The following is a 9,204-nucleotide window of genomic DNA, read 5'->3' as shown; positions in this document are numbered from 1 at the left end:
GGCCCTGCGGACATCCACCTTATTTAAGAGAAACAACAATACCTCCTCCTTTACTGCAAAATGTCCTGGCATGTTAACCGTCTCGGTACTGATCTCCCCATCCAATACATCCTTCTCCTTGGTAATGTAAACGTAAAGTTCTCATTAAGTACCTCAACGACATCCTTCATATCCTGGTAAATATCCCCCACCCCCCTTTATCGTTGAGTTGTCCAACCTTCTCCCTAGTTACCCTCTTGCTCCTGATCTATGTGTAGAATGTCTGAGGGCTCTCATTAATCCAACCTGCTAGGGACATTTCATAGCCCCCCTGCCTTTCCTAATTCCCTTCTTGAGTTCTTTTCTGCCTTCCTTGTGGCCCTCCAGTGCTCTTTGATTCTGGCTTCCTAATCTGTGTATAATTCACCATTTTTTTTTCTTCTTGACTGAATTCACGACGTCCCTCGACACCCACGGTTCTCTTACCTTGCCATCCTTGTCTTTGCCGCTTATTGGGACGTGCCTGCCCTGTACTTGGTGCAGTGAATCTTTAAACAGCCTCCACATGCTGGATGTGGAATTTCCCAAAATCAGCCATTCCTAAATCACTCTCCCTAGTTCCTGTGTAATGCTCATGTAATTTGTGTAGCTCCGGTTTTAAACTCTCCTACAAGATGAATGCCCATCTTTATAACTATCTTAAAATTTAAGCTGTGCTCACTGCTCACCCACTGAAAGACCCCTTGCCTGGCCAGACTCATTACCCAACACCAGATCCAGTACATCTCCTACTCTGGATTTAGGATCCTTCCTTGGAGGCACCTCACAAGTTCCGTCCCATCTAATCACCATGGACTAGGAAGTGCCAATGAGAGGACTCGGCCCGAAACACCGACTGACGAACGCTTCAAATTCGACCACCTTCTGCTGATGGGCCCGATAGGAGAGCAAAGACCCTCTGTACACAGTACCGGGACGTTCCCTCTCCTCCCGCTACCACAGCTCCCGCAGCGCCTGAGACAAAAGCATGTGGTAAATCCGTAAGGTCATTAAGGAGTTTGGTTTGTTTTGTGTCCCGAGAGTGGAGACTAGGCACCAGCTGGTCTCCATATTGTAGAAGATAAACCACAAAAAACAGAAAATCTTCAGATTCTGGAAATCCAGTTTATACACATAAAATTCTGGAATAACTCAACAAGACAGCCAGCATCTTGGCAAGCAGTAACCAGTCGAGATTTCGCCGAAATCTTTCAAATCTCTGTCTCTCTCTCTCCATCACTCTCTCTCTCCCTCTCACCCAATTGCATTTTCTCCCAGTCTATCTCATATCCCGGGCTCTGTCTGCTAGTCCCTCTGCCATTGCAGTCTCCCTTTCCCCTCCGACTCTCGGTTTTTCTCTACGAATCTTTCTCTCACAGTCACTCTTTCCAAGTCTCTCTTTCCCGTGTCTCTCTTCCCATTCTATCTTTCTCCCCATTCTCCCTCCATAGTCTGTCTCTCTATACCTTCTCAGTCTATCTCTCTCTCTCTCTCTCTCTCTCTCTCTCTCTTTCTCTCTCTCTCTCTTCCCAGTCTATCTCTCCCCCTGTCATGGTCCAGTCCGTGAAGTCCGTATTCCGGTTCACGGTCCGGTCGAACGACCCTTGCTCCAGGTTTTTCTGTCTACCCTGCTTCTGTTCTTGTTGAGCTCTAATTGAGTCAGCTGACTCTCGTTGGGGCTGGCTGCATAAATACCTTCAGAGACCAGCGCATGGCTGCCGGTTTGTTCTTGTCCTTACTCCTTGTATCCCTTCTGTTTCCTCGCCTGAAGCCTTGCCTTGTCTTGCTGGTAACTCTCGCCTCGCCCGAAGTTCTAGTCTTGCCTTGTATTGCCTGAGCCTTGCCTGGTCTTGCTGGTAACTCTCACCTCGTCTCGCCTTCAGTCTTGTCCTGGAGCCATCCCGTACCAGCTCCATTCCTGTCCCTTTCCTCCGTCGGGTGAGTCAGGCTGTCTTGCCATTACCCTGCTGCTGGTTCTGTCCCTTCCTGTCCCTTGCCTCCGTCAGGTAAGCCAGGCCGTCTTGCCGTTACCTGCGGTTGGTTCTGTCCCTTGCCTCAGTTGGGTGGCGATCCGCGTCCTGCCCAGGAGTACCGCACCCTGCCCAGAAGACCCCAGCCTCCTACCTCCTGCCAAGCCTCGTCCCTAGCCTTTAGCCTCAAGCCTGAAGACTCCAGCCTCCTGCCTCCTGCCAAGCCTCGCCTCAAGTCTCTATCCTCAAGCTTTAAGACTCCAGCCTCGTCCTGCCTGCCAGCCAAACCTCGTCCGTGCCTAGTTCTGGGGTCCGAGCCAGAGGCAAGACCCAGGTACTGGGTTCTTGTCCAGTCTCTGGCTCGGAGTCCAAGCCAGGGCTCCTAGCTCTGTTGTCCAGTCCTGTTCCGGGTTCCCGGTTTTCCTGTCCATGTCTTTGCCCTCGCCCTGTATCCTAGTCCTGTCCCTAGTACTTCAGTGTCTGTGTCTTGCACTTGCGTCCGTTCCTAGCCACCTCCTTATGGCACCCCTGGTTTCTCTCTCCGCCACTCTCTACACCGCCTCTCTCTCTCCACCGTCTTTCTCCTCCAGTCTCTCCAGTCCATTCGCCATCTCTCCTCTCACTCTCTAACCCGCAGACTTTCTCTCAACCCAGTCTCTGTCCCTCTGTCTTTTCTTCCCTCGCAGTCTCTCGTCCCCGATCCTGTCTCCCACGCGTATTCTCCCCGTCCTTTGATATCCCTCTTTCCTTCCCCTAGTCTCTCCTCTGTTCCGCCTTCTCTCTCTTTCTTCCCCCACGGTGTCTCTCCCTATCGCTGTCTTTATCTCTCCTCCTATCGTGTTACTTTGCCTTCGTTTTTATCTTTCCCCCATCTGTCTCTCCCCGACTTCTTCTTCCTGTGGTGTTCGAGATGTAACAGCATATATACCACCTAGGTAACGTCCGATATTAAGCATGACCATGGATATCTCTATCTTCCGGTATTTTCCCTCTCTCCTTTCCCTCTCATTTTACTATGGACCGATACTCTTCTTTCTACTTTCCTGTCACCTCCCTTTGCTGCCCCTCCTCCTCCCCTTTCTCCCATGATCCTCTCTCCTATTGATCTCTTTCCTATTGGCATTTTCCACTTACTATCCCAGGCCATTTACTTCGTCCCTCTATTTCATCAACCTGGCGCCACCTAACACCTTCTAGCTTGTCCTCCTCTCCTTCCGCAGACTTCGTAGTTGGGCATCTTCCCCTTTCCTTTCCAGTCCTGTTGAAGCCGCGACCCGAAGTGTCGACTGTTTATTCATTTCCATTGCTGCCTGACCTGCGGAGGTCCTCCAGAATTTTGTACGCACTGCGTATTGATGCAGTCCCTCGTATAGTAAACCAGCTGCCATCAAATTCACACCGCTATGAAGCAAAGTAATTCAGTCACTGTACACATGTCTCTCGAGTTGGTGCAAATACTTAAACCGACAGAACATCTGCATTTATTGCATGTCTACCAACAATGACAATTGCTTTGCAGATGCTCGAAATTGGCAGCGTTGTTAACAGAGAGGTAGATATTCGTATTTACTTATCTGACAATCTTAAACGTCCTTTCACTGTAAATACAACACAACAATCTATATTGTTTATTTTTCCTGACGTGTTAACTCGATGTGCTCAATGGTCCGAACGGAACGGCACAGAAGGAGAGCCTTTCACTGTGTCTCGATGCTGATTGCAGTCATAAGCCAAAGGCTCGTCACATATGCGATGAAATTGATCATTTTATCTGATGGTCCGAGAAGGGCAGGCAAGGATAATGACAAGGGCTGGGAGATTCACATAGAGTGACGGCATTCTCGTGATGCAGAGAAGGACAAGAAAACGGATGTTCAAACATCAATAACCTTTTCAAATGTGGTGTTGAACACATTCCGAATATCTGCCTTCACTGACCAGAAGGGTCAAGACATAATAATATATAATACTTCACAAACAAGAGAAAATCTGCAGATGATGGAAATCCAAGAAACACACACTGAAATGCCTATATAATATGTGTCTGATTAGAGTTCTTAACTTTCCTGCGTGAATGCAATGGAACCGATGCAGCGGGGTTTCACCAGGAACATGGAACATTTCAGATATCAGCGGAGAATCCTCCATTCTCTCCTTGAAGCAGGGGAAGAAGAGATGCTTCATACAGATGATTAAAAAGTATTGGAGAGGTACTTGTGTTCACTATGGTCACCATTTCTCCATATCAGCTGCATCTAACACGATGGACACAGGTTTAGTGGAAGTGTAGGTTTCAGAGGATGTCGCGTAATGTGTTGACGTTCTTTGTTCCATTCTGACGTAATGCAATGACGCGACGATTTAATTGGACATTTGCCGGCCGAGGTTACTGTACTTTCATTGTTCACAACGAGAAACATTATAACAATAAAATCACTGAGTTTGGCTGCTCAATCTACGGAATACTTGTTCACGCGGTTGATCCCGAGTTCCCGATTAATGCTGAATCCACTGATATCAGGAATTTAATCTCCGTCTGCAGTGGGGGATATGTGCGTTGATGATTCTGCTGCCTTTTGTTTCCTTCTTGGTTTCATTTCCACCTGAATTAGAAGAAGATTTGTATAATTTGATAATAAATATACCTTTTAACCTGAAGTTATACCCGCTTGAGCTGAAAGCGAAGATCGATAAGGAGGTTCATCGATCAACCTTGCTTTTATAAGATGAAACTTGCTCTTATTAGTCGAAGCCTTAAGTTCAAAAGTGAAGGGGTTATGTTGCAAATTTATAAAACTCTGATTAGGCTATTTCTGGAGTACTGCATACAATTCTCGTCACCCTACTGTAGGAAGGAAGTTCAGGCTTTGAAGAGGTTGAAGAGGAGGTTTACCTGGACGTTGCCGGATTAAAGGAAATGTGCGTTTATGAAAGGTTGGATTAACATGGTTTGTTTTTTCTGGAGCACCGGGGATTGAGGGGAGATCTAGTAGACGTTTAGAAGATTATGAGGGGAAGAGTTAGAGTAGACAAGGTGTGTCGCTTTCCCAGAGTTGAAGTAATTAATACCAGATGGCATGCATTGAGGGTGAGAGAAGGTAGATTCTGGGGAGATGTCAAGGTCAAGCTTTTATGATATGTTTACGAAGACACGTCGTTCTCTTTTATTGTCATTTAGTAATGCATGCATTAAGAAATGATACATCATTTCCTCCGGTGTGATATCACAAAACACAGGACAAACCAAGACTGAAAAAAACTGACAAAACCACATAATTATAACTTATAGTTACAAACAGTGTAACAATACCATAACTTGATGAAGAAGACAGTGAGGACAGAGCACCCGCATTCATTGCATGTGTACCAACAATGACAATTGCTTTGCAGATGCTCGAAATTGGCAGCGTTGTTAATAGAGAGGTATATATTCGTATTTACTTATTTGACAATATTAACCGTCCTTTCACTGTAAATACAACACAATAATATATATTCGGTTTATTTTTCCTGACGTTTTAACTCGATGTGCTGAATGGTCCGAACTGAACATAAAAAGAGCCTTTCACTGTGTTTTGATGCTGGTTGCAGCCAAAAGTCAACGGCTCGACAGATATGCGATGATATTGATCAGTTTGTCTGCTAGTCCGAGAAGTACAAACGAGGATAAATACCGTCCATGGATAACAAGGGCTGGGAGATTCACAAAGAGTGATGGCATTCTCGTGATGTAGAGAAGGACAAGAAAACAGATGTTCAAACATCAATAACGTTTTCAGATGCCGTTTGATAACGTGGTCTTGAACACGTTCCGAATACCTGCCTTCACTGACCGGAAAGGCCAAGATTTAGAAAACTTCACAAACAACAGAAAATCTGCATATGATGGAAATCCAAGAAACACACACTGAATTGCGTATATAATATTTGTCTGATTAGAGATCTTAACTTTTCTGCTGTGAATGCAATGGAACCGATGCAGAGGGGTTTCACCAGGAAGGTGCCGAATATGGAACATTTCAGCTATCAGCGGACATAGAACATAGAATAGTACAGAACAGTACAGGCCTTTCGGCCCACAATGTTGTGCCGACCCTCAAACCCTGCCTCCCATGTAAGCCCCCACCTTAGATTCCTCTATATACCTGTCTAGTAGTCTCTTAAACTTCACTAGTGTATCTGCCTCCACCACTGACTCAGGCAGTGCATTCCACGCACTAACCACTCTCTGAGTAAAAAACCTTCCTCTAATATCCCCCTTGAACTTCCCACCCCTTACCTTAAAGCCATGTCCTCTTGTATTGAGCAGTGGTGCCCTGGGGAAGAGGCGCTGGCTATCCACTCTATCTATTCCTCTTATTATCTTGTACACCTCTATCATGTCTCCTCTCATCCTCCTTCTCTCCAAAGAGTAAAGCCCTAGCTCCCTTAATCTCTGATCATAATGCATACTTTCTAAACCAGGCAGCATCCTGGTAAATCTCCTCTGTACCCTTTCCAAAGCTTCCATAACCTTCCTATAGTGAGGTGACCAGAACTGGACACAATACTCCAAGTGTGGCCTAACCACAGTTTTATAGAGCTGCATCATTACATCTCGACTTATGAAAGCTAACACCCCATAAGCTTTCTTAACTACCCTATCCACCTGTGAGGCAACTTTCAGGGATCTGTGGACATGTACCCCTAGATCCCTCTGCTCCTCCACACTACAAAGTATCCTGCTATTTGCTTTGTACTCTGCCTTGGAGTTTGTCCTTCCAAAGTGTACCACCTCACACTTCTCCGGGTTGAACTCCATCTGCCACTTCTCAGCCCACTTCTGCATCCTATCAATGTCTCTCTGCAATCTTTGACAATCCTCCACACTATCTACAACATCACCAACTTCTGTGTCGTCTGAAAACTTGCCAAGCCACCCTTCTACCCCCAGAGAATCCGTCATTCTCTCCTTGAAGCCGGGGAAGAAGAGATGCTTCATACAGAAGATTAAAAAGTATTGGAGAGGTACTTAGACATAAAACCATAAGACAAAGGAGCAGAAGTAGGCCATTCGGCCCATCGAGTCTGCTCTGCCATTTTATCATGAGCTATCAATTCTCCTATTTAGTCACACTCCCCCGCCTTCTCACCATAACCTTTGATGCCCTGGCTACTCAGATACCTATCAATCTCTGCCTTAAATACACCCAATGACTTGGCCTACACTGCTGCCCGTGGCAATAAATTCCATAGATTCACCACCCTCTGACTACAAAAATTTCTTCGCATTTCTGTTCTGAATGAGCGCCGTTCAATCCTTAAGTCATGCCCTCTCGTACTAGACTCCCCCATCATCGGAAATAACTTTGCCACATCCACTCTGTCCATGCCTTTCAACATTCGAAATGTTTCTATGAGGTCTCCCCTCATTCTTCTAAACTCCAAGGAATACAGTCCAAGTGCGGACAAACGTTCCTCATATGTTAACCCTCTCGTTCCCGGAATCATTCTAGTGAATATTCTCTGAACCCTCTCCAACATCAGCGCGTCCTTTCTTAAATAAGGAGCCCAAAACTGCACATGGTATTCCAAGTGAGGTCTTACCCGTGTCTTATAGAGCCTCAACATCACATCCCTGCTCCTTTATTCTATTCCTCTAGAAATGCATGCCAACATTGCATTCGCCTTCTTCACTACTGACTCAACCTGGAGGTTAACCTTAAGGATATCCTGTACGAGGACTCCCAAGTCCCGCTGCATCTCAGAACTTCGAATTCTTTCCCCATTTAAATAATAGTCAGTCCGTTTATTTTTTCTGCCAAAGTGCATAACCATACAGTTTCCAACATTGTACTTCATTTGCCACGTCTCTGCCCATTCTTCCAATCTATCCAAGCCTCTCTACTGACTCTCCGTTTCCTCAGCACTACCGGCCCCTCCACCTATCTTCGTATCGTCAGCAAACTTAGCATCAAAGCCATCTATTCCATAATCCAAATCGTTGATGTGCAATGTAAAAAGAAGCGGCCCCAACACTGATCCCTGTGGAACACCACTGGTAATCGGCAGCCAACCAGAATAGGATCCCTTTATTCCCACTCTCTGTTTCCTGCCAATCAGCCAACGCTCTATCCACGTATGTAACTTTCCCGTAATTCCATGGGCTCTTATCTTGTAAAGTAGCCTCATGTGTGGCACCTTGTCAAAGACCTTCTGAAAATCCAAATATACAACATCCACTGCATCTCCCTTGTCTAGCCTACTGGTAATTTCCTCAAAAAATTGTAATAGGTTTGTCAGGCAGGATTTTCCTTTAAGGAATCCATGCTGAGTTCTGCCTATCTTGTCATATGCCTCCAGGTACTCTGTAACCTCATCCTTGACAATCGACTCCAACAACTTCCCAACCACCGATGTCAAGCTAACAGGTGTATAATTTCCTTTTTGCTTCCTTGCCCACTTCTTAAATAGCGGAGTGACATTTGCAATCTTCCAGTCTTCCGCAACCATGCCAGAATCTATCGACTTTTGAAAGATCATCGCTAATGTCTCCGCAATCACCACAGCTACTTCCTTCAGAACACAAGGGTGCATTCCATCTGGTCCAGGAGATTTATCTACCTTTAGACTATTCAGCTTCCTGAGTACTTTCTCTGTTGTAATTATGTCTGCGCACACTTCTCTTCCCTGCCACCCTTGAGTGTCCGGTATACTACTGATGTCTTCCTCAGTGAAGACTGATGCAAAATACTCGTTCAGTTCCTCTGCCATCTCCTTATTTCCCATTACAATTTCTCCAGCATCATTTTCGATCTGTCCTATATCTACTCTCACCTGTCTTTTACTCTTTATATACTTGAAAAAGCTTTTAGTATCCTCTTTGATATCATTTGTTAGCTTCCTTTCATAGTTAATCTTTTCTTTCTTTATGACCTTCTTGGTTTCCTTTGGTAAGGTTTTAAAAACTTCCCAATCCTCTGTCTTCCCACTAATTTTTGCTTCCTTGTATGCCCTCTCCTTTGCTTTAACTTGGGCTTTGACTTCTCTTGTCAACCACGGTTGCATCCTTTTTCCACTCGAAAATTTCTTCTTTTTTGGAATATACCTGTCTTGCACATTCCTCATTTGTTGCATAAACTCCAGCCACTGCTGCTCTGCCGTCTTTCCCGCCAGTGTCCCTTCCCATTCAACTTTGACCCGTTCCTCTCTCATGCCACTGTAATTTCCTTTATTC

The sequence above is a fragment of the Mobula birostris genome, chromosome 13 (assembly GCF_030028105.1).
Source record: "Mobula birostris isolate sMobBir1 chromosome 13, sMobBir1.hap1, whole genome shotgun sequence".
Taxonomy (NCBI): domain Eukaryota; kingdom Metazoa; phylum Chordata; class Chondrichthyes; order Myliobatiformes; family Myliobatidae; genus Mobula; species Mobula birostris.
Note: the sequence above shows the minus strand (reverse complement) of the source record.